The 25,687-nt window shown below is 34.6% G+C and overlaps 1 protein-coding gene and 1 pseudogene across 1 annotated transcript in view; both read right to left on the bottom strand.

Annotated features, from left to right (window-relative positions):
* LOC137655853 (zygotic gap protein knirps-like) overlaps nucleotides 1–25,687 on the bottom strand; it is a 59,368-nt gene that overhangs the window by 29,737 nt on the left and 3,944 nt on the right. The window lies entirely within an intron of this gene.
* Nucleotides 5,540–25,401, bottom strand: LOC137655554 (major facilitator superfamily domain-containing protein 12-like; annotated as a pseudogene).

Genomic DNA, 25,687 nt, shown 5'->3' with positions numbered 1-25,687 from the left:
TTCAAGTCAGGGGTTCCTAACCAGGGGCGAGGGATGTGGGTTTAAACCACCCATTGGAAAACTCAAACTGCTAGATAAGATTTATTATTGATTTTGAGCTACCGGGGGGGGGGGATGCAAAAATAATTCGTGTAGAATTATAAATGTATATTTAAAAAAAAAAAAAAAAAAAAAAAAAACATTTTTGTATTATATGTACTTTTTGAGGCAGACAATGCAAGGGTTGGAAGAGGTTAAGAACAACTGCTCTATATCATGTAATGAATATTTTTTAGAATATTTATTATTTTCATATTTTTTTCGTCTTATGTAACTAGCAGCTTCTTTAAATTATAGCTTGGTATATTAATTCTTCATTTTAACCCTGCGGCATTGCAAAGTAATCTTGGAAATGAATTGGTGTCGCATGCTTGTAATTTCATCAGTGGTGGAACACTGAGTGATGGAACACTGATGTTAAGTTTAAGAAATTACATTTGCTTATGTGCGTTATTTTGCCAGATAAACCCGTTTTTTGTTCCACGGGTTTTTCCCGTTGTAGTAGTTTTGCCAGATTAGGATGTTGGTGTTGATAATGTTTTGTAATAATTCACTAAATTAGAATGTTAGTGGGTCTTGGATTTTGCGCTTAGTTTACCAAATCGGAATATTATTGGGTTACTAGTTTCTGGATTGTGTGTCTGGTTTTCCAAATCATGATACTTGGGAATTTTTTATACTAGTGAATTTTTTCGCTATCATTACTAGTTTGCCAGTTCAGACTGCTATTAGTCATTTGAATTTCATTCTGGTTGCTAGTCCACTAGACCAAATTCCTAGATGACCCTCTGTTTTTGTAATCCTGTTGCAGTTTCACCATATCAGGATGAGTGAGCACTAGGTTTTTGCCTTCTTTCTATTGCTAGTTTCTTAGACCATGGGAGCTGTGGAGTGATTTATTTTCCTCTGTTATTGCTATTTTACCAGATCTAGTATGCTGGCTATGCTGGCTCTTTATTTTAGCACTGTTGTTGCTAGTTTTCCAGATTAGAGTGCCATTCAAATGATGAAAATTTGAATGATATCTATAAGATATAAGAAAATATTTTTCTCAGACCACTTGAATATAATCGTTATATGTATAAAAATGAATTAGGATGAAATACCTCTTAAGTAGAGCGTTTGAATGAAATGACTCGCGTAGGTTTAAAACGTCCGTAAACAGCATCTCATATAAACCAATGGAACAAAGCTCCCCTCTTAGCTAGAGCGTCTGAATGAAGTGCAGAGGACCCCTCTCACCTTATGCATTTCCTTAGCGGGAAATATCTGGCGTCTCATTGGATGATTCTTTCTCAGCTTTGACTTGTGGTTGTAGGGACAGCCCCTTATAAGATGTTTTAATAACATTTTATTAGAGTGATAAATTCATTACTTTCATTCAGTCCATAGGTCCGTGTGACGCCATCAAGAGTAGAATTAATTTCACAACTTGTCTTTGCTTCTGTTTGCTCGTTTAAGTGCGCTATTATTATATGGATCTTAAATAGTGAAGTAATTAGGCAAATTTAATTCGTATTTTGCTACATTTCAAGTATATTATAATTCAACAAATGATGCCAAATCATATAGGAAAAATGTTGTCATAAAGGGTATGGGTAAAATACCAGCAGTAGCCTATACAGATTTCAGAAAAATGATGACTTAAAAACAGCCAAATTTTATGGAAACAAACTTGAAACAATAATTTAGTAATAAAATGGATCTTAAGTATCATTGTTGTATGTATATATTATAAGTAGGTTAAACAAAAGCCCCTTAACTAGAACGTTTGAACAAATATCTTGTGTGAATTTAACTCATTTGCCAACAGCAGCCCGTGTATCAGAGAACCCTCTTACCTTATGCGTTCCCTTAGCGGGAAATATCTGGCGACTCATTGGCTATTTCGTCTTATGTTGTGATTGGTGGCTGTATGTGACGTCAAACACTCTCGTATTTTATGAATGAATTCAAATGGGTAGAGGTAAAATATCTGTTCTTATTGTAGATGAATTAAAACTTAAAAATTACAATTTTCATGAAAACAAACTCACAATATTATCAATCTATTAATCAAATAAATAATGAATATTGTTCAAATACGTAAACTAAAGAAATGCGTCATTATTGAAGGAGTAATTAACTGGGTTATGGCTATGATGTTAGATGTGTATGTGTGAATTTGTAAACAAAGACAACAACCAATCACAGCTAAGAAGATACAGCCAGTCAGAGGACGGGAATATCACGCCATGAGAGAATTCCAGGAACTTTTAAGTTGCTGTTCGTAAAACCTGCTCGAATTTCCATTAACTGCTTTAAATGTTCTTGCTATAGGGGCAGGTCTTTAGATTTTTTTGCTTATAAGGGAATTACACATATATATTCTTCAGAATATATATAGACAGTCCATTATACGATGTATTAATAACATATTTAATGAGAAGGATAAATTCTACAGTAATTACCAGAAATTATTTTTATTAAGAAAAATATGTCTGTGATGTCATAAGAAATAGGATGAAGTAGCTTGTCTGAATGACTGATTAATTCTGTTTGCTGGTTTGAGTGAGGTATTGGGTAACATATGGCTAATATAGGCAAGTAAATCATATTATTCTATCAAGCTTATATAGTGAAAGAACTACAGCACATGCCTGTAATTTATATTTTGTTACATTTCAAGTATATGTAAATTGTTAGAAAGAATAATTGACTGTTTTGGTTACGATGTTAGATATGTGTGTGTGTGTGTGAAGCTATAGTAAACAAAGGCAACAACAATCAATCACTGCTGAGGAAGTTATAGCCAATCAGAGGACAAAACTTAACCACCAAGAAGAAGTTCCGAGCAGTTATGCATTGTTGTTGGAAAAACTAGCCCGAATTTCGATGAAATTACATTCAAACGCTCTAGCTTACTGGGGCTGGAGCTCAAGATTTTTGTTTTGTTTTTAACAGAGACATATATTTTACTTTACTTTACTTTGATTGCTGCTTTTCCGGTCCCATCCAGCAGGGGAACCCCACTCTCTACAGGACCTTATTCGTTCAGAGTATTTAACGTTTCATGTCTAGTATTCTTCATTTACTGTTAAATCGTCACTGTCAAAAGACTCATGAAATAAGAAAGTCTTCAGTTTCCTCTTGACAACCTTAATGTCTTCAATCATTCGAATGTTTCGTGGGAGCTTATTATATAGTCTCGGGGCCGCATATTTAAAGGCTCTGGAGCCTACAATAGATGTGCATATCTAGGTTCCAACAGTTTGAAGCCATCTGTAACTATTCTCGTGTCGACAAGATTTGTTGGCTGCGCAATATGTAGCAATTTTCTTGAGTATTTTGGACGCCCAGTTTTGATAACTTGGTCGGTTATTGTACATATTTTAAATTCAATTCTCGCTTTAATTGGCAGCCAGTGTAAATCAATTAGTATAGGGGTGATCCTTTCTCTGGGTGGGACACCTTTTATCAATCTTGCTCCTCTGTTTATTATGTTTTGTAATTTCCTAAGTTGCACTTTTGGTAAATTGTAATAGATAGAGTTGCAATAGTCAATCCTGGTAATAACACAGTTTATCACAAGTTTCTTTACAGACTTTTCGTCTAGGTACTTTTTTATAAACGCAATATTTTTTGGATGATAACCACCAGTTTTTATTACATTATTTATTTGGGCCTTTAGACAGGTTACAGTCAAGAAATACACCTAGATCTTGAACTTTACTAGATATCGGCACAGAGTCATTATTTATGTTCATTTGAATATCAACTAAGTTTCTCACGCTGTTTCTCTTGCCCACCACCGTGAATTCAGTTTTGTTCTAATTTAATTTTAGTTGTTTAAATGTCATCCATTCTCTAACACTATCAAGGATTCGGTTTAGAGTTTCAGTAGTGTCATATAAATCATTTATGGAGAAGTAAAATTGTGTGTCATCTGCAAATAGTTTAAATTTCACGACAAGCCTTTGTAGCATTTTCGATAGACCAATAGTATAGATGCAGAATAAGATTGGGCCAAGTACACTCTCCTGGGGTACCCCTCTATTTAAGGGTACATATGATGAATAAGAGTTTCCAATTTGTACACAGTAATTTCTACCAACTAAGTAGTCTTTTAGGTATTCGAAGGCTTGATCTTCAACGCCGATGGTCCGTAGATCATTTAGTAGCAGTTCATGTACCACTGTATCAAAAGCAGCACTGAGATCGAGCAGGATTAAGATACCCCATTTATTTTCATCCATCATTTCCAGCATAACATTTATAACAGAGCAGATGGCTATCTCCATAGAGTATAGTTTTCTGTAAGTAGATTAGTTGTCAGGCAAAGCTTCTATTACTTCTAAGTGGCTGACTAGTTGTTGAAGAATTACATATTCAAGCACTTTTGAGATAAAGGATAGATTTGAAATGGGTCTATATGAGCTCAATTCCTGGTAGTCCGGTGCATTTTTCAGCTTTAGGAAACTTACATTCATCAATGCTTGCATTTGCTATTCTCATTATTATTTCGGCTAGACTAGAAAAGTTTTTCTCTCCAATTACTTCAGATATTGCCAAAGGATCGATCGCGCAGTTTGTTTTCTTTGCTCTCTTGATAATTCTGGTGATATGTCATCTTGTGTTATGTTGTTAAATCGTATTAATTTTGTCTGTGTGCCTGGTGTATCATTAATCTGATGTTGAGTATTTACGAATGACCTGGTTATATTTTCAATTTTGTCTCTAAAGAATACTAGACAATTATTTGCTAGTTTTTGGTCACTGTATCCATCAGGTAGCTTCTTTTCTTTCACATTTCCCATTATGCCATTCAGGAGACGATATAACTTATTTATGTGTGTTGCTGCTTCGAGGATCTTTCTCTTATAGCATTCACTTTTTTTCCTTCTTAGTAGGTAGTTATATTGACACACAGCAGTTTTGTATTCTACCCAAGTACTTTCAGTTTTTAACCTATTCCACTTTCTTTCTTTACGTCTTTTTCTCTCTTTTTTTTCCAAAGTCTCTCCATCAAACCAAGGAGATTGGTCTTTTACGGTTATAGTCTTTTCCATCAGTGGACACATGGTATCATAATCACTTTTACTCACTTTACTGTAAGTGGTCATAAGACAGTTAGCACACTTAGCTCCTAACAGACGTTGGTCATCTTGATCACAGGGGACGTTGATAGCATCATCTATTTTCTTTGTAACTTCTTCAATAAATACGGCAGGAGAAAAAATCATATGCCGAATCCTCTACTGCTGCTACCTCAGCGGTCATCAAGGCGACCGGAGGAAGCAGAAGGGCCTGTCGGAGTCACAATCAATCACCATTCATTCCTAATTCTAGCATGATCTTTTGCCTCTCTCACATCTATACGCCTATCACCCAGAGCTTTCTTCACTCCATCCATCCACCCAAACCTTGGCCTTCCTCCTGTACTTCTCCCATCAACTCTTGCATTCATAAGACTTTTTGAACTTAAATTTAAAATAAAACATCAAAATATGAATTGTTGGAGATCAAAAAGTTTTGTTAAAGTTCCATAGTTTATTTCACCCCTTCCTCTCACAGTCTTTTTGCAGCAGTAGGCCTACTGTAAGTGGATTAAACTATAGTTTTCTTTTACAAGAATGCAGTATTTAACGACAATTTGTCTCCTTAAAATAATGTTTGTGTTTTTTTAAACAGTCATTAGAAAATCAAGAAAAATACAAATATAATTATATAAGAAAATAAACAAAATGTCCTGGCCATCTAAAATCCTAGGAGAGTCGATTTAGGCGATTGAAGGAATGTTTGGAATTTAGGAAATATTAAACCTATCCTGATATTTCTTGTAATAATTAATTTCACTTTTGTATCGAACTCAAGTGGAAGGGAACAATTGGCATGGATCGTTTTTAGAAGATATCAAATTAAAAGAAGAAAATCCTTATGAAGAGAGAGAGAGAGAGAGAGAGAGAGAGAGAGAGAGAGAGAGAGAGAGAGAGAGAGAGAGAGAGAGAGAGAGAGAGAGAGAGCACGTGTACACTTTCAACTCTACATATAAAATCAAAGCTTAAATATGGTATTAAAAAACAAAGAAACAGAAGAGCAAAATAGTTTAAAAGCTTCTTGGAAAATTTCAACAAAGAACATTTTATCGTGTGTCTCGTCCTTACAATAATTTTGACCTTTTCCAAACCGAGATTCATTCTCTAACTCGGGTGTCCTGTGGTACAGTAACTCGGAGTTCAAATCCTAAATCCTACCTAACACTTGTCTTAAATTGTTGTCATGGTTATTTTGTATTGTTGAATCTGAATAACCTTTCACCGAAATCTTGTTCATATCCTTGAATCCCAAATAACTGTGAATTTTGCAAAGGCACCGAAACTATGAGTTTTATCCTTTTAGTAAGATATAAAATACTCAACACTGTAAAAATAACTTGAATATAAAACTTAGGTTTTCTTTAATTTCAGCACAATTTCATGAAATGGTCAATACCTATTACTCAGTTTTTTCATTAATAAAAATAATCAACTTAACATCTGCGAAGGCATCTAGAATTCTAAAAAAAAAATTGAATCTGACGAATAAAACTTACTTCGTTGAAACTATTTGCTGGAACCCCTAGGGCAGCACCTGTCTTCCCTTGAGGTAAATCATTTCTAGGTTTGATCACTCAGATTTAAAGGGAGTAGTAGTTAAAACAAAGACAGTACAAAAGTCAAAGAATCTTGATACTTTGAACAGACAGAAATGGAAGTAACCTGGAGTTAATTCATTTTAACATATACTGCAGTCCTTTGAATTCTGTTTATTATCCTACAAGGTGGCCATAATGAAGCGAGTAACTGTGTAAAAGGTTAAGCTACAAATCACTCTAATGTTTCATTACAACAGTTCGAATTTAACCTGGAGATTCAAAAGAGTTTTCCATAACATGCAACAGCACTGTCATTTGTACTCTAAACCTAAATTATCTGAAAAAAAAAAAAAAATAGGAAGAAATAGTTATCATAATCTTATTATCTTGAAGATTCTATAGAAAATTCATAGGATAAATCATAGATTTCTTTCTTGACCTTAAATTTGATGGACATGACTAGGTTCCGTGAAGTATAGAGCCAACAACTGCTTTGCTGGAACGTTCCATATAAACTTTTATGTAGGATATCACGTAAGACATTTCGAAAATCCTTTGCTATCCGTAAGCCCACCTTGAATATCCTTTCAAATAGCGTTCTAAATCCTCTTCCTTTCAAAATTGGACTTTAAATAAACCTTCTACTTAAACTTTAGTGACTGTTCCATAACCCAAGTTGGTATTGGTGGCCAGGAGAATTTCACTGGAATCCGAAGAAGCGCTGGAACCGGATGATTCGTCTCGCTCTTTGTAAGCTGGAAAACAAAAGAGAAATAATTTCAATTATCTGGGACAGATATATCACCAATGAGGTTAGATATAAATTATAGTTTATAAATAGCTCTACCTTTACTCACTGACCATATTTGTTTTGGCTATTTTTAATGGCTGGATGCCTTTCCTGCCGTTTATTGGGAGGAGAGTAATGGAAATGGAGGTACAGAGAACTAGGAGAGGGAGACCAAGCGAAGGTGGGTGGACTGTACCAAGGATGACTTTCGATCAAAGGGATTAACCGGTGATGAGGTGTGGGACAGAGGTAGATGGAGAAAGCTGACCAGAAACATCGACCCCACATAGAAGTGGGAAAAGATGTAGACAAAGAAGAAGAAGAAAAAGAAGAGGAATAGTTCTACCTCTATAAAATCAACCCCCCTAACACTATCTTTTTAATTAACAATCAGAGGTAGTTTTGGTAGCCTAGTTTTCTAAAAAGATCACAAAAACGTCACCAGCCTAAAATATCTATTTATTCAAATTTTTGTTTGAGTTACTTTTTTTTTTATCAGTGGCGTAGCCAAGACTTAACCAATATTAGAGAAACTACAGATAAAGAGACGTTGGAGTTTCGTATACTTTTAATCTCATAGTTTAAACGTACTTTTAAATAACTAAGTCATCTTTGAAACCAATTTTATTCATTTTGCTAAATGTGGAGTTCAAATACTCCGTGTCGAATAAATGTAGCCTAGTTTTCAGCATTTGGAATTTTAATTATGTGAATGGTCATTTTATATATTTATGCTTTATTATTTCCTAATTAATATCCTTGGTTGTAATTATACCATTAAGTCAAATAATCAAATTTACACGCACAGAAAAACTAAATTATCTCTACAAAGGTTCTATACAAAGGTGTAATGTTTAAAAAAACATGTTATGATTTAAAGACCACTTATGAACGGCAGAGGCAATGGACAGGGACATTGCCATAGCTAGCAGGACAATGCCCTAGAGACTGATCATATATACATATGATCAGCACACAAGACCCCTCTCCACAAAAGCTAAGAACAGGGAGGACCAGGCAATGGCTGCTGATATCTAAGCAGGTAGACCTATAGGCTCACCCAAAACACCCATCATTATCTCACAAGGATGGTGAGGTTGTAGTCACTACAAGAAACTATCGAGTTTGAGCAGGACTTGAACCCCAGTCCGGCAGAACGCCAGGCAGGGACATTCCAAAGAGTACAATTTCATTTATAGTCACTGCAAGAAACTATCGAGTTTGAGCAGGACTCGAACCCCAGTCGTCAGAACGCCAGGCAGGGACGTTTCACAGAGGACAATTTCATTTATAATCACTACAAGAAACTATCGAGTTTGAGTGGAACTCGAACTCCTGTCTGGTAGAACAAGCAAGAATGTTTCAAATAGGAAAATTTCATTTATAATCACTAAAACTATCGAGTTTGAGCAGGACTCGAACACCAATCCGGCAGAACGACAGACAGGGACGTTTAAAATAGGACAATTTAATTCAAATTGATCTCACAATACCTTTGGCAAGTCTACGGGTATTGCCCAATGTGATGTCTCAATATCACGAAAAACCACATCCTTCGCTTAAAAGGATGGCGAGGTTACAGACACTATATATATATATATATATATATATATATATATATATATATATATATATATAAAAATTATCCGGTTTGGATGGGACTCGAACCCCAGTCAGGGACGTTTCAAATAGGACTATTTAATTCAAATAGATCTCACAATACCTTTGGCAAGTCTACGTGTATGGCCCAATCTCTCTCCACTAATGAGACACATAGCGATGAAACACAGCATCAGTGGGATGAATATCCCGAGACTCATCACGTGACGATAGTAGTTGGAACAATCAGGGCCCAAACACGCTGTCCTGTAATTAAAACAACAGTTTATTATTACTAAGGCTATACCATGTGGTACTGAATTTATTTGCTACGGTATTTATTTTTCTTTTGGAACAATTGGGCTTATAGCATCCTGGTTTTCCAACTAGGGTTGTAGCTTAGCTAATAGTAATAATAATAACAACAACAACAACAACAATAATAATAATAATAATAATAATAATAATAATAATAATAATAATAATCTTGCTTTTCCAGCCTGGGTTGTAGCTTAGCTAATAGCAACAACAACAATAATAATAATAACTTGCTTTTCCAACCTGGGTTGTAGCTTAGCTAATAGCAACAACAACAACAACAACAACAACAATAATAATAATAATAATAATAATAATAATAATAATAATAATAATAATAATAATAATAATAATAATAATAATAACAACTTACTCAGGTAACCAGAAAGATTAAACCAGAATATCAGTAAAGGGCAAAATAAGTAAAAAAAATCTAACAGATGGGGACAGAAAACCGCAGAAAAAACTGCTTTTTTTGGCACTGTCAAGCATAAAACCAGATACATATAAAACATTTATTACAGTAACGAATGAAATAAACATTATATATGGTGCAATAACGTTTTCACTCTAAAACATCTAAAGTTTTATTGCTTCAGACAAAACAAGAAGAGGTTTTTGAAGTTTTTATAGAGTATAAATGAAAGATCTAATTCAATATTGTTACTGTTCTTGAAATATTTTTTGACTGTTCATTCCTTCTTCCTTGTTTCCTTTCCTCACTGAGCTATTTTTCCATGTTAAAGCCCTTGGGATTATAGCATCTTACTTTTCCAACTAGGGTTGTAGCATAGCAGGTAGTAATAATAATAATAATAATAATAATAATAATAATAAAGTGTGTCGAATCTTATATGCACGAAATCTCTCGCTAATTCCATAGGTGTGTAGAAAGACCCATCATCTTCTTCCATACCTTTTCAACTTAATCTATCCAGCAGTGTCGAAGGTTTCTCTGTCCTGCTTTCTGACAACCCAGAATTATACCATATTTTTCATTACACAATAATCCACCATTCTCCCATCAGGATCAATCCATCTAAAACCGTTTTAATTATCCTTTCATTTTCAATTTAATGATTATATATATATATATATATATATATATATATATATACATATTTATATATATATATATATATATATATATATATATATATATATATATATATATATATATATATATATGTATGTATGTATGTATGTATATATATGTATATCTGCACTCTTTGGTGTAGATGCAACAGTTCCTCCTTTACTTAAACCAGATGGCTCAGTCACTCACTGTCCAAAGGAAAAGGCAACCCTTTTGGCTGATGTTTTTGACAGTAAACAGAGTAATGAAAAACTTGAACTTCCTCATTCCTGTTTTCCTGAGGCTAAACTAACTAGTTTAGCTTTTCGATCTCGTGAGATTAAAGCTCTGTTGATGGACCTTGATGCTTATGGAGGTGTAGACCCAAATGGTATTTTTCCTTTGTTTTTTTATAAAGACAGCAGATTTCTTAGCTCCAAAGTTATCTGTTATTTTGCGCAAGTTAGCAAGAAGAGGAGCTTTTAGCACTAGTTGGAGAATTGGTAATGTTACCCCTCTATGTAAATGTGTTTGTGGTAGCTCAAGTCCCACTGATTACCGCCCAATTTCCATAACTCCTATATTATCTAAAGTTTTTGAACGTCTTCTGGCAAAACGTCTTAATAGGTTTGCTGAAGGTAATCATCTACTCCCTAGTTTGCAATTTGGTTTTCGTAAAGGCCTTGGAGCATGTGATGCCCTTCTTACAATCTCCAATGCTGTACAGAAATCCCTTGATTGTGGTCGGGAAGTTCGTATGATTGGCCTTGATTTTAGTGCTGCCTTTGACCGTGTTAATCATGAGGCCCTTGTTTTCAAACTGAAACAGTTGGGAGTGGGAGTGTCGTTTCTTAGCATTATTATTGATTTTTTAAGCAATAGATCTCAAAGAGTTGTTGTTGATGGGCACCATAGTGATTATAGGAATGTGATATCCGGTGTTCCACAGGGTAGTGTTCTTGGCCCATTACTTTTCATACTATATACACATGACATGTGGTTTGGCCTAGAAAACAAGCTTGTTGCATATGCAGATGATGCTACTCTCTTTGCATCAATTCCATCCCCTGAATGTAGATCTAGGGTTGGTGAATCCCTTAATAGAGATTTAGCTAGAATTAGTGCATGGTGCAAATTATGGGGTATGAAGTTGAATCCTAACAAAACTCAAAGTATGTTGTAAGTAGGTCAAGGACGGTGGCTCCTCAACATCCGGATCTCAGTATTGATAATGTTTCTTTAAATATGTATGACTCTTTCAAAATTTTAGTTGTGATTCTCGACAGTAAATTTACTTTTGAGAAACATATAAGGTCTGTGTCTTCTTCAATTGCACAAAAAATAGGCTTATTGAGAAAGTCTTTCAAGATTTTCGGTGATCAATCTATTCTGAAGAAGTGTTTTAATTCTTTCATTCTACCTTGTTTTGAGTATTGTTCTCCTGTCTGGTCTTCAGCTGCTGATTCTCATCTTAATTTGTTGGACAGAAACTTACGGTCTATTAAATTTCTTATTCCTGATCTAGATATTAATCTCTGGCACCGTCGTTCAATTAGTTCATTATGCATGTTGCATAATATTTTTCATAACTCTGACCATCCTTTACATTCAGATCTCCCTGGACAATTCTATCCTGTTCGTAATACTAGGCAGGCAGTTAATTCTAATAGCCAGGCCTTCTCCATCATGAGGCTCAATACTACGCAGTACTCTAGAAGTTTTATTCCAGCTGTTACCAAGTTGTGGAATGATCTTCCTAATCGGGTGGTTGAATCAGTAGAACTTCAAAAGTTCAAAGTTGGAGCAAATGCTTTTTTGTTGACCAGGCGGACATGAGTCTTTTATAGTTTATTTATGACATATTTGTTTTTTATGTTGTTAATAGTTTATATATGGCATGTCTGTTTTGACGTTGTTACTGTTTTTAGAATGATTTATTGTTAATTTGTTCTCTTCATTTATTTATTTCCTTATTTCCTTTCCTCACTGGGCTATTTTTCCCTGTTGGAGCCCCTGGGCTTATAGCATCTTGCTTTTCCAACTAGGGTTGTAGCTTGGATAGTAATAATAATAATAATAATAATAATAAGAGTTGTTGTTGATGGGCACCATAGTGATTATAGGAATGTGATATCCGGTGTTCCACAGGGTAGTGTTCTTGGCCCATTACTTTTCATACTATATACACATGACATGTGGTTTGGCCTAGAAAACAAGCTTGTTGCATATGTAGATGATGCTACTCTTTTTGCATCAATTCCATCCCCTGATTGTAGATCTAAGGTTGGTGAATCCCTTAATAGAGATTTAGCTAGAATTAGTGCATGGTGCAAATTATGGGGTATGAAGTTGAATCCTAACAAAACTCAAAGTATGATTGTAAGTAGGTCAAGGACGGTGGCTCCTCAACATCCGGATCTCAGTATTGATAATGTTTCTTTAAATATGTATGACTCTTTCTAAATTTTAGGTGTGATTCTCGACAGTAAATTTACTTTTGAGAAACATATAAGGTCTGTGTCTTCTTCAATTGCACAAAAAATAGGCTTATTGAGAAAGTCTTTCAAGATTTTCGGTGATCAATCTATTCTGAAGAAGTGTTTTAATTCTTTCATTCTACCTTGTTTTGAGTATTGTTCTCCTGTCTGTTCTTCAGCTGCTGATTCTCATCTTAATTTGTTGGACAGAAACTTACGGTCTATTAAATTTCTTATTCCTGATCTAGATATTAATCTCTGGCACCATCGTTCAATTAGTTCATTATGCATGTTGCATAAGATTTTTCATAACTCTGACCATCCTTTACATTCAGATCTCCCTGGACAATTCTATCCTGTTCGTAATACTAGGCAGGCAGTTAATTCTAATAGCCAGGCCTTCTCCATCATGAGGCTCAATACTACGCAGTACTCTAGAAGTTTTATTCCAGCTGTTACCAAGTTGTGGAATGATCTTCCTAATCGGGTGGTTGAATCAGTAGAACTTCAAAAGTTCAAAGTTGGAGCAAATGCTTTTTTGTTGACCAGGCGGACATGAGCCTTTTTATAGTTTATTTATGACATATTTGTTTTTTATGTTGTTAATAGTTTATATATGGCATGTCTGTTTTGACGTTGTTACTGTTTTTAGAATGATTTATTGTTAATTTGTTCTCTTCATTTATTTATTTCCTTATTTCCTTTCCTCACTGGGCTATTTTTCCCTGTTGGAGCCCCTGGGCTTATAGCATCTTGCTTTTCCAACTAGGGTTGTAGCTTGGATAGTAATAATAATAATAATAATAATAAGAGTTGTTGTTGATGGGCACCATAGTGATTATAGGAATGTGATATCCGGTGTTCCACAGGGTAGTGTTCTTGGCCCATTACTTTTCATACTATATACACATGACATGTGGTTTGGCCTAGAAAACAAGCTTGTTGCATATGTAGATGATGCTACTCTTTTTGCATCAATTCCATCCCCTGATTGTAGATCTAAGGTTGGTGAATCCCTTAATAGAGATTTAGCTAGAATTAGTGCATGGTGCAAATTATGGGGTATGAAGTTGAATCCTAACAAAACTCAAGGTATGATTGTAAGTAGGTCAAGGACGGTGGCTCCTCAACATCCGGATCTCAGTATTGATAATGTTTCTTTAAATATGTATGACTCTTTCTAAATCTTAGGTGTGATTCTCGACAGTAAATTTACTTTTGAGAAACATATAAGGTCTGTGTCTTCTTCAATTGCACAAAAAATAGGCTTATTGAGAAAGTCTTTCAAGATTTTCGGTGATCAATCTATTCTGAAGAAGTGTTTTAATTCTTTCATTCTACCTTGTTTTGAGTATTGTTCTCCTGTCTGTTCTTCAGCTGCTGATTCTCATCTTAATTTGTTGGACAGAAACTTACGGTCTATTAAATTTCTTATTCCTGATCTAGATATTAATCTCTGGCACCGTCGTTCAATTAGTTCATTATGCATGTTGCTTAAGATTTTTCATAACTCTGACCATCCTTTACATTCAGATCTCCCTGGACAATTCTATCCTGTTCGTAATACTAGGCAGGCAGTTAATTCTAATAGCCAGGCCTTCTCCATCATGAGACTCAATACTACGCAGTACTCTAGAAGTTTTATTCCAGCTGTTACCAAGTTGTGGAATGATCTTCCTAATCGGGTGGTTGAATCAGTAGAACTTCAAAAGTTCAAAGTTGGAGCAAATGCTTTTTTGTTGACCAGGCGGACATGAGTCTTTTTATAGTTTATTTATGACATATTTGTTTTATGTTGTTAATAGTTTATATATGACATGTCTGTTTTGACGTTGTTACTTATTTTAGAATGATTTACTGTTAATTTGTTCTCTTCATTTATTTATTTCCTTATTTCCTTTCCTCACTGGGCTATTTTTCCCTGTTGGAGCCCCTGGGCTTATAGCATCTTGCTTTTCCAACTAGGGTTGTAGCTTGTATAGTAATAATAATAATAATACGTACTGTTGTATATACACATATATGTTGTACTGTATATATAAATAAAATCAAGCACTGTATCATATGAGAATACAAGAAAATAATGATTAATCTGGAAAATATTTTACCACCTAGAGTCCTAGATAAATACCTCAAATTGAAAAGATAACGAATTGCTATTAAAAAACTGAATCATCTTCAAAGGTATAAAATATACTTTCGTTGATGCAGAAAGAGAAAAAACAGCGTATTATTAAAATCAGGACTAACATAAAGGTTTAAATGCAACTCATGAATTGAAGCAGCAATGGACAGTGACAATACCCTAGAAACTGATTACCGCCCAAGTCCCTCTCCATCCAAGCTAAGACCAGGGAGGGACAGGCAATGGCTACTGATGACACAACAGGTAGACCTATAGGCTCCTCCAAAACACCCATCCTTAGCTCAAAAGGATGGTGAGGTTGCAGACACTACAATAAAAACAATCAAGCATTAGTGGGACTCGAACCTGGGCAGGGACGTTTCCAATAGACCCCAACAACAGAACTTATATTAATCGTGTCTTTACCTGGTGAGTTCCTGGATAAGAAAGACAGCCAGACCGTTGACAATCTTGTCCCCGAAACAGAGGCTTCCATAGACGAAAGAAGAACTTTCCTGGGTGAATTAGAAGGAAGAAGAAACATTCATTAGTGGTAGAAATATCGAACAAACATCGTCGTACTGAAACGTTTTATTCTGCAATACATAATGAACTCTCTCTCTCTCTCTCTCTCTCTCTCTCTCTCTCTCTCTCTCTCTCTCTCTCTCTCTCTCTCTCTCTATATATATATATATATATATATATATACATATAGTCAGATACTTGCTCGTTATTCTACAGGAGATATATTGTATATATATATATATATATATATATATATATATATATATATATATATATATATATATATACATATAGTCAGATACTTGCTCGTTATTCTACAGGAGATATATTGTATATACATATAATAAAGCTTACAAAGGTAAATACCACCACTTTCTCTCTCTCTCTCTCTCTCTCTCTCTCTCTCTCTCTCTCTCTCTCTCTATATATATATATATATATATATACATATAGTCAGATACTTGCTCGTTATTCTACAGAAGATATATTGTATATATAATAAAGCTTACAAAGATAAATACCACCACTCTCACTCTCTCTCTCTCTCTCTCTCTCTCTCTCTCTCTCTCTCTTACCGTCCTCAATCCAATGATATCACTGGTAAAAGCCAACGAGAGCACAACGAGCAAGGATCCCGAAACGCCCCACAGAACGGACAGGCAATAGAGCGCCCACTCGGGCATCCATGGCAGGGCGGAGATAGTGGCTGCGACTATGCCAATTACAATGCCCACAACGACACAGGCCTGTTGAGAAAAAAATAATTGGCAGTAGGCCTACTTTCGGGATGTGTGTTCTATAGCGATATTTTTCTATCCTTTTTATTAGGCATCGTTTTTTTTTTAATTGTATTAAGATGATGCATGAAATTAAATAATTGTCATTGAGGTAGATAAATTAAGAGTATAGTTAACGAATTTAGCATTATAACAATAAACAAGTGTTAGAATTATATGATTATGCATGTATATTTATATATACAAACATGTACATATATATATATATATATACATATAATTCATATATATATATATATATATATATATATATATATATATATATATATACATATATATATATCTATATATATAATTTATATATATATAAATATATATAAGTATATATATGTGCGTGTGTGTGTGTGTCTGTGTGTATACATACATACATATATACACACACACACACACACATATATATATATATATATATATATATATATATATATATATATATATATATATATATATATATATATATATATAGTATATCTCTGTGTGCCAGTATGCGTGTGTGCAAATGCATATATTTTTTCTGTGTATGTGCAAAGATATATATTCAAATATTCATGCAATAATTTCCAAATGTCAATACTAGATACAGTTATCAAACCACACCAAATAAAAATACAAATGTTATTATAGCAAAGTTGCATCTCATAGAGCTTACTTTGAGTTCAAACAATCATTGAAGAATACTTAAAGAAGTACAGAAATCTTACATAACTGAAATTTTCTGGATTTATTTTGAAATATCTTAAGCACAATTCAATTGAGTTCTAATTACATTTGATTCCTTACCTTTTTGCCAATAAACTTCCTCATGAATTTAAGTAGGAAGGATGCACCCACGCCTGACAGACTCATGGATAGAGGAATAAGAGCTATCATCGACTGAAAGAGAAAATCGAAAGAAACCAATTATTTAATTATCAGAGAGTATATGCCAGGGATTCTTAAGATGGGATAGCTACTTACTCCAAGAGGGTAGTGAGAGCAATAAAATACAACGTTTGATAGTAAGATCAGTGAAGGCCAACATTTGATTGTAAAAACAGTGAATGCCAACTTTTGATAGTGGGAACAATGAAGGCCAACTTTTGATTGTAAGAACAGTGATGGCCAATGTTTGATAGTGACAACAATGAAGGCCAACGTTTGATAGTAAGAACAATAAAGGCCAAAATTTGATTGAACAATGAAGGCCAACGTTTGATAGTAAGAACAGTGAAGGCTAACGTTGGATAGTATTATCAATGACAGGTAACGTTTGATAGTATGAACAGTGAAGGCCAACGTTGGATAGTATTATCAATGAAAGGTAACGGTTGATAGTAAGAACAGTGAAGGCCAACGTTGGATAGTGTTATCAATGAAAGGTAACGTTTGATAGTAAGAACAGTGAAGGCCAACGTTGAATAGTATTATCAACGAAAGGTAACGTTTGATAGTAAGAACAGTGAAGGCCAACGTTGAATAGTATTATCAATGAAAGGTAACGTTTGATAGTAAGAACAGTTAAGGCCAATGTTGAATAGTATTATCAATGAAAGGTAACGTTTGATAGTAAGAACAGTGAAGGCCAACGTTGGATAATATTAACAATGAAGAGCAACGTTTGATAGTAAGAACAATGAAAGTCAATGTTGGATAATATTAACAATGAACGCCAACGTTAGATAGTAAGGACAATGGAGGTCAAAGTTTAATAGTGAGAGCAATGAAGGCCAACGTTTGATAGTGAGAGCAATAAAGGCCAATGTTTGATAGTAAGAACAAGTAGGGCCAACGTTTGATAGTGAGAAAAATTGAGGTCCACATTTGTCAGTATGAACGATGAAGGCCAACGTTTGATAGTACTCGAAAGAACAGTGAAGGTCAAAGTTTGATATTAAGAACGGTGAAGGCCAACGTTTGATAGTAAGAACGATGAAGGCCAACGTTTGGTGTTTGATAGCGAGAACAATGAAGGCCAACATTTGATTGTAAGAACAGTGACGGCCAACGTTTGATAGTGAGAGGAATGAAGGCCAACGTTTGATAGTAAGAACGATGATGGCCAAAGTTTGATAGTAAGAATAGTGAAGGCCAAAGTTTGATAGTAATAATGATGAAGGCTAACGTTTGATAGTAAGAACAAAGAAGGCCAAAGTTTAATATTAAGAATAGTGAAGACCAACGTTTGATAGTAAGAACAATGAAGTCCAACATTTAATAGTAAGAACAATGAAGGCAAAAATTTGATATTAAGAATATTGAAGGCAAACGTTTGATAGTAAGAACGATGAAGGCCAACGTTTGATAGTAAGAACAGTGAAGGCCAAAGTTTGATAGCAAGAATAATGAAGGCCAACATTTAATAGTGAGAACAATGAAGGCGAAAATTTGATATTAAGAATATTGAAGGCCAATGTTTTATAGTAAGAACGATGAAGGCCAACGTTTGATAGTAAGAACAGTGAAGGCCAAAGTTTGATAGCAAGAACAATGAAGGCCAACATTTAATAGTGAGAACAATGAAGGCCATAATTTGATAGTGAGAACAATGAAGGCCAAAGTTTGATAGTGAGAACAACAAAGGCCAAAGTTTGATAGTGAGAACAACGAAGGCCAACCTTTCATATAAAAACGTGGCGTAAGGGCTTTTCTGTGAAGCAGGTTGAATCAAGCGTTGTTTTATAGTTACTTTTTGGTTTTGAAATAGACATTTATCTATATATATCGATTAGGCTCTATGTAGCTTAGGCCTATACTCTCTAGAACCGTTTTCAGGAGTGGAGATAGGGGGCTGGATCTATACATAACGCTTGTGGTGGCATATGTGGTAACGTCCTTGACTGGTGAACGCCAGACTGGGGTTCAAGTCCAGCTCAAACTCGTTAGCTCCTTTGGTCGCTGGAACCTCACCATCCTTGTGAGCTAAGCATGGGGGCTTTGGAGGTAGCATATAAGTATATCTGCTTGGTCCAAGCTTGGCTGGAGAGGGGGCTTGGGCGCTGATCATATGTATACATGGTTAGTCTCTAGGGCATTGTCTTGCTCGCTAGGGCAATGTAACTGTCCCTTGCCTCTGCCATTCATGAGTGGCCTTTAAACCTTTAAATAAAGTATAGAAGTAAGGTGTCAAAGTAAAATCAACTTTGTTATCCACCAGTGTATACAATATAACTATTAATCATTAAGAAGTTAATGTTATGTTCATTAATCTACAATTGTGTGAATAGTGATAATGTATAGTTATGGTTAGCTCGGCAGGTCATATAATTCGTTTATACGCGGAGAGTGTGTTATTAATCACTAGATGTTTTGCTAAATTTTTGTTTTCTCTTATAATCTTTATCTAAATGTCCTCAGGTACTCTTAAAAACAGTATAGCTTGATAAATATTAATGAAGAATAACAAATTACTCGAAAATACTATGCAGTTTAATATAAAACTCAATGGTGCTCTCTCTCTCTCTCTCTCTCTCTCTCTCTCTCTCTCTCTCTCTCTCTCTTAAGCATCTAGATTCTGGAGAATGGAATAGGTGCAGTACCCCCTATGTAAGCACTAAATAATAATAGTAATAATAATAATAATAATAATAATAATAATAATAATAATAATAATAATAATAATAATTAGAAGAAGAAGAAGAAGAAGAAGAAAAATTATAATAATTATCATTATTCTAGTTGATATAATGGTTTTATTATTAAGAACATAAATATTTTCACTCCAAACCTTCCATGAAGCCGAGGCCAATTAACTGACCAAGCCCTAAAACAATAATATAGTTTTCCAATGGGTTTTTGTTGAACAATATTATTCTAATATTCTAGTAGTTTCATGCATAAGATTTGTTTTCATTACTATTTTCTACTTGACGTTGAATCATCAAAGATTTGCACGCTGGGAAAAATTAACCAAAATGCAAACATTTTAGCCATAGTGCTTGCTTGTTTCATATTATCATTATTATTATTATTTTTATTATCATTATTATTATTATTATTATTATTATTATTATTATTATTATTATTATTATTATTAGCTGCTAAGCTACAACCCTAGTTGGAAAAGCAGAATGCTATAAGACCAGGGGCTCCAACAGGGAAAATAGCCCAGTGAAGAAAGGAAACAAGGAAAAATAAAATATTTTAGGAACAGTACCTTTAAAATAAATATCTCTTATATAAACTATAAAAACTTTAACAAAACAAGGGAAAGAGAAATAAGATAGAATAGTGTGCCCGAGTGTACCCTCGAGCAAGAGAACTCTAATCCAAGACAGTAGAAGACCATGGTCAGAGGCTATGGCACTACCTAAGACTAGAGAACAATGGATTAATTTTGTAGTGTCCTATTCCTAGAAGAGCTGCTTACCATAGTAAAGAGTCCTTCAATGCTGGAGCCTTAAATGAATATACCTATTATGCCTATTTTTCTATTATTTTTTTTTTTTAAAGGTCGCCCATGAATGTTAGAGGCAAGGAACAGGGACACTTCCCTATAGCAGGAAAATGCCGTAGAGACTGACCATATATACATATGCTAAGCACCCTAACCCACTCTCCACCCAAGCTAGGACCAAGGAGGATCAGGCAATAGCTACTGATGCCTCAGCAAATAGACCAATAGGCTCCCCCAGACACCACATTCTTAGCTCTTAAGGATGGTGAGGTTACAACGACCATAGAAACCAACGAGTCTGAGTGGGACTCGAACCCCAGTCTGGTATTCACCAGTCAGGGACGTTATCACATCGGTCATCATAACCCTTATCCTAATTAAAGTTTAAGCTACAAAATATAATCATTTGTGTTCTCTCATCGTTTTTCATCAGTGATTTTTTTTTTTTTTTTTTTTTTTTGCCAGAGTGAAATGACCCATGAACCTAATTATGAACTGTTTTGACCTTGGATATTTGAACCTACCTCCCGGGCATGCACGGACTCTTGCAGGAAGATTGGCATGTAGATGTTGGCAAGGTTGGCCACCAATCGAGCGTTTGCATAAAGCAGCATCACCTGTAATAGCACAAGAGATTTTAATTTATAAACAGATGCATGCTACTGGTAAGAAAACAAACACAACTGTATAGACACACTCACACACATACATACAAAGATAGGTGTGTGTATATATATATATATATATATATATATATATATATATATATATATATGTATATACATATATATATATATATATATATGTATATACATATATATATATATATATATATATATATATATATATACATATATATATATATATATATATATATATATATACATATATATATATATATACATACATATGTATATTATACATACATCACATAATTCCATATACACTTTAATATCAAATTCGCACTTCCCCGAGATCACAAACCAACAGAGAAATTCCCTTCATGATTAATGTTTCTGCCCAGCCAAGGATTCGAACCTCGCTTTAAACACAGCATGAAACACATTACTTAATTACGTAGGGCATTTAGCAGATGGAGCCTCTTTTGATTTCCCTAACTTATTTGCTGCAGAACCAGTGCAGTCAGATTATTTCCACTGGATTATCGTACATGAGCCTTAAAATTATCATCTCCCACCCAAAATTATCGTACACACTTTCAACATAATTATTAAGGAGTAACATAAATGACTTATTTCAAGGTAATTTAGTATAATTGTTTAATTAAACACACACACACACACACACACACACACACACACACATATATATATATATATATATATATATATATATACACTAAGGTATGTATCGTACATGATCGTACATGCACGATAATCATCGTACGAATGGCAACCCTGAGCAGAACTAAGCATACAGCATTATCAAAAACTCAATTACCATCTGAAGGTATCACTTCTTTCAAAGGTTAAAACGAGAGTTGGAAACTCACCTTAAAGAACTGGGGTTCGTTCATCCAGTCTCTCCAGTGTTTCTTTCAATGGTTAAAACACGAGTTGGAAACTCACCTTAAAGAACTGGGGTTCGTTCATCCACTCTCTCCAGTGTTTCTTTCAAAGGTTAAAACACGAGTTGGACACTCACCTTAAAGAACTGGGGTTCGTTCATCCACTCTCTCCAGTGTTTCTTTCAAAGGTTAAAACACGAGTTGGAAACTCACCTTAAAGAACTGGGGTTCGTTCATCCAGTCTCTCCAGTGCATGCGAAAATCGGGCAAACCCAGAGGTCCGATTGGTCGGGCGCTGGTTTCCTCTCCCTCTGCACCAGCCGTCGAAGCCCTAACTTCGTCCACGGTCTCTGTGCTTAGGACTTCCCTTTCTTCTTCTGCTGTCCATCTGCCGTTCCTTTCGGGCGTGAAGACGTGGAAGAGAACACTGAAAACCGAGCCGACGATCATCACCGTGATTGTGATCGTCTGCAAAAGCAAAGAATCGTTAGTAGGTGTGTTTATATTTGGGTAACTAACGTATCGGTTGTCAGTATCAGATGTAGATCAGGTGTGTGTGTGTGTGTGTGTGTGCGTGTGTGTATTAAGATTTCTCTTTGATCAGGAGAATTCTTTCTGTTGTATATATTATACAGTAGTTAATATGAAAAAAGTTGGAGGATGAATATTTAAAGAAATGAAATCATCATTGAACAAGAACTTGAGATATTTTTCAAAAAAAATTTTAAATTGTAAAGGGAATAAATACGATAAATAAGAAGAGTCTACTACGGAAGGAATATACTTAAAGTTTCTATATTAAAGTTAATCTACATTATGTTGGATCTCCATATGCTATACATTTGCCATAAATGATTTTCATTCATTATATGGAAACCAACATTATATCGTATATTAATATCTACATGTTAAAGCATTCAATAGAATAACTCTAATAGCTTTGAAGCTTCACCTTGAAGGGTGAGTAGAAACAAATTGGTATGAAAGTACTGAATATTTTGTACCACAAAAAATATGTACCCAAAGATTTAAAAGAATATATATATACACAAGTATTTTAAAGGCCGTTCATGAATGGCAGGGGCAAGGTACCGTAACAATGACCTACCTACAATGCCCCCTCTCTAACCAAGCTAGGACTAGGGAGGGTCAGGCAATGGCTGCTGATGAATCAGCAGGTAGACCTATAGGCTCCTCCAAAACCCCAATCCTTAGCTCACAAGGATGATGAGGTTGCAGACACGACAAGAAACTATCGAGCTTGAGTGGGGCTCGAACTCCAGTCCAGCAGAACGCCATGCAGGGACGTTTCCAATATGCAACCACAACCCTTTATTATTATTATCATTACTTGCTAAGCTACAACCCTAGTTGGAAAAGCATGATGCTATAAGCCCAGGGGCCCCAACAGGGAACATAGCCCAGTGAGGAAAGGAAAGAAGGGAAAATAAAATATTTCAAGAAAGGTAACAACATTAAAATACAACATTAAAATAAACCTTTCCTAACTAAACTATAAAAACTTTAACAAAACAAGAGGAAGAGAAATGAAATAGAATAGTGTGCCTGAGTGTACCCTCAAGCAAGAAAACTCTAACCCAAGACAGCGGAAAACCATTGTACAGAGGCTATGGCACTACCCTAGACTAGAGAACAATGGTTTGATTTTGGACTGGAAATCAAGAACATTCCAGTAGAATTGCTACCATTTCTATAGTTAACTATGACGAATGATTTACGTTCAATATGCACATCATAAAATTCTATTCGGTGTTGGAGTTTGTGGCTGAGTTTGATGTAAACAGAAATTTTCTATGAATGAAATCTTCTGCCATTTTACATCTTATTAATATGTCTGGCTTTCAGAGTTTACCATAGGGAAATTGCTAATTTGAATTTAATTTGGTAATTATCTAGACCTAAAGCTTATGCTCCAAATGATTAATTAGTTATTAAACGAATAAAGACATTAGGACGATTATCTAAGGAAAATATGAATACATCATAAATAAGTGAACCAGAAGTCTTTAGCATGCAATAAATCCATTAGAAAATGAAGAGAATGCTTATGATATTCAGTAACTGAACCAGAAGTCTTTAGCGTACAATAAACTTGTCGTAAAATGAAGAAGAAAGCTTTTAGTGTTCAATAAGTAAACCAGAAGTCTATAACATGCAACAAATCTATTGGAAAATGAAAAAGAAAGCTTATAATTTTCAGTAAGTGAACCAGAAGTCTATAACATGCAATAAATCGATTGGAAAATGAAAAAGAAAGCTTATAGTATTCAGTAAGTGAACCAGAAGTTTATAGCATCCAATAAATCGATTGGAAAATGAAGAAGAAAGCTTCTAGTTTTCAGTAAGTGAACCAGGTATATTTAGCACGCAATAAACCTATCGTAACAAGAAGAAAGTTTCTAGTTTTTAGTTATATCATAGCCAATTCAATTAGGATCCACTCTACCTGAAACTTTCCAGCATCCTCTGGACCAATGGCGCTCTTTTCTTCGATAGGTCTAGTTTTGCTGAATGACATCCAGGCCACCAGATATACCAACATGTCGCTGCAGACGTCGAAAACGTACCTGTTATGGATACATAGAAATCAAGGTATGTTAAACTGGCGACTATTGTTTATTCTGCAGAAAATAATACCAAGTAAGAGCAAATGTGGTTTATGCATGTGGAGTAGGAAGTAAGGAAACCGTGTTTCAGAAACTTTTCAAAACCAATTCTCGAAGTGATAAGATGAATTAAAGATTAATATTTAATGCTGCACTTGACGAGAGAAGAGGTTTGGTGGAAGAAGGTGCCTTTGATAGAAGGCATTGAATAGAACGTATCATGCAACCGACACCTTAATGTATGGATAACGCTGGGAAAGAATAAGCTACAAATGAAAATAACTACAAAACTCTTCTGACTTGATTTGAAAACATAGATGATCCCTGAAAGAAGACAGTAATTAAGAGTTCATAATTCAAATTACAATATTTACAGGGAATCGACGATTGATAAGAAAAGAGTCATATTCTCCTTTAATAAGTAAACCAACCTTAAGATATTGAGTTCATCTCTTTCGGCTTCCAGCTCCGTGAGGTCTGAATGAGCGCCAAATGGGATACCTGACTGCCGCCCATCCAAACTATAAGAAAAAGATATTATTGTGATAAAAGATCAATAAATTTATTCCATAATATGTTACCTTTGTTCTTATTATCATATTGAAGATCTTTAGAACTTTGAAGAAAGGCCAAGTGAAAATGTATTCGAGGATTCTTGGAGCAACAGTTTCTTGGTCGTGAGTCTTTCCAGAAGTTAGGAACGAAGATAAGTCTTTGATAATAATGATAACAATAATGATAGAGGAATATTTTAATTACTAAACCAATTCTGATAAACGCAAGAATATTTTTTTTTGCAGAT

Source organism: Palaemon carinicauda, chromosome 16 (assembly GCF_036898095.1).
Source record: "Palaemon carinicauda isolate YSFRI2023 chromosome 16, ASM3689809v2, whole genome shotgun sequence".
Classification (NCBI taxonomy): domain Eukaryota; kingdom Metazoa; phylum Arthropoda; class Malacostraca; order Decapoda; family Palaemonidae; genus Palaemon; species Palaemon carinicauda.
The sequence above is the reverse complement of the archived record's forward strand: the minus strand, read 5'-3'. Positions and strand labels throughout refer to the sequence as shown.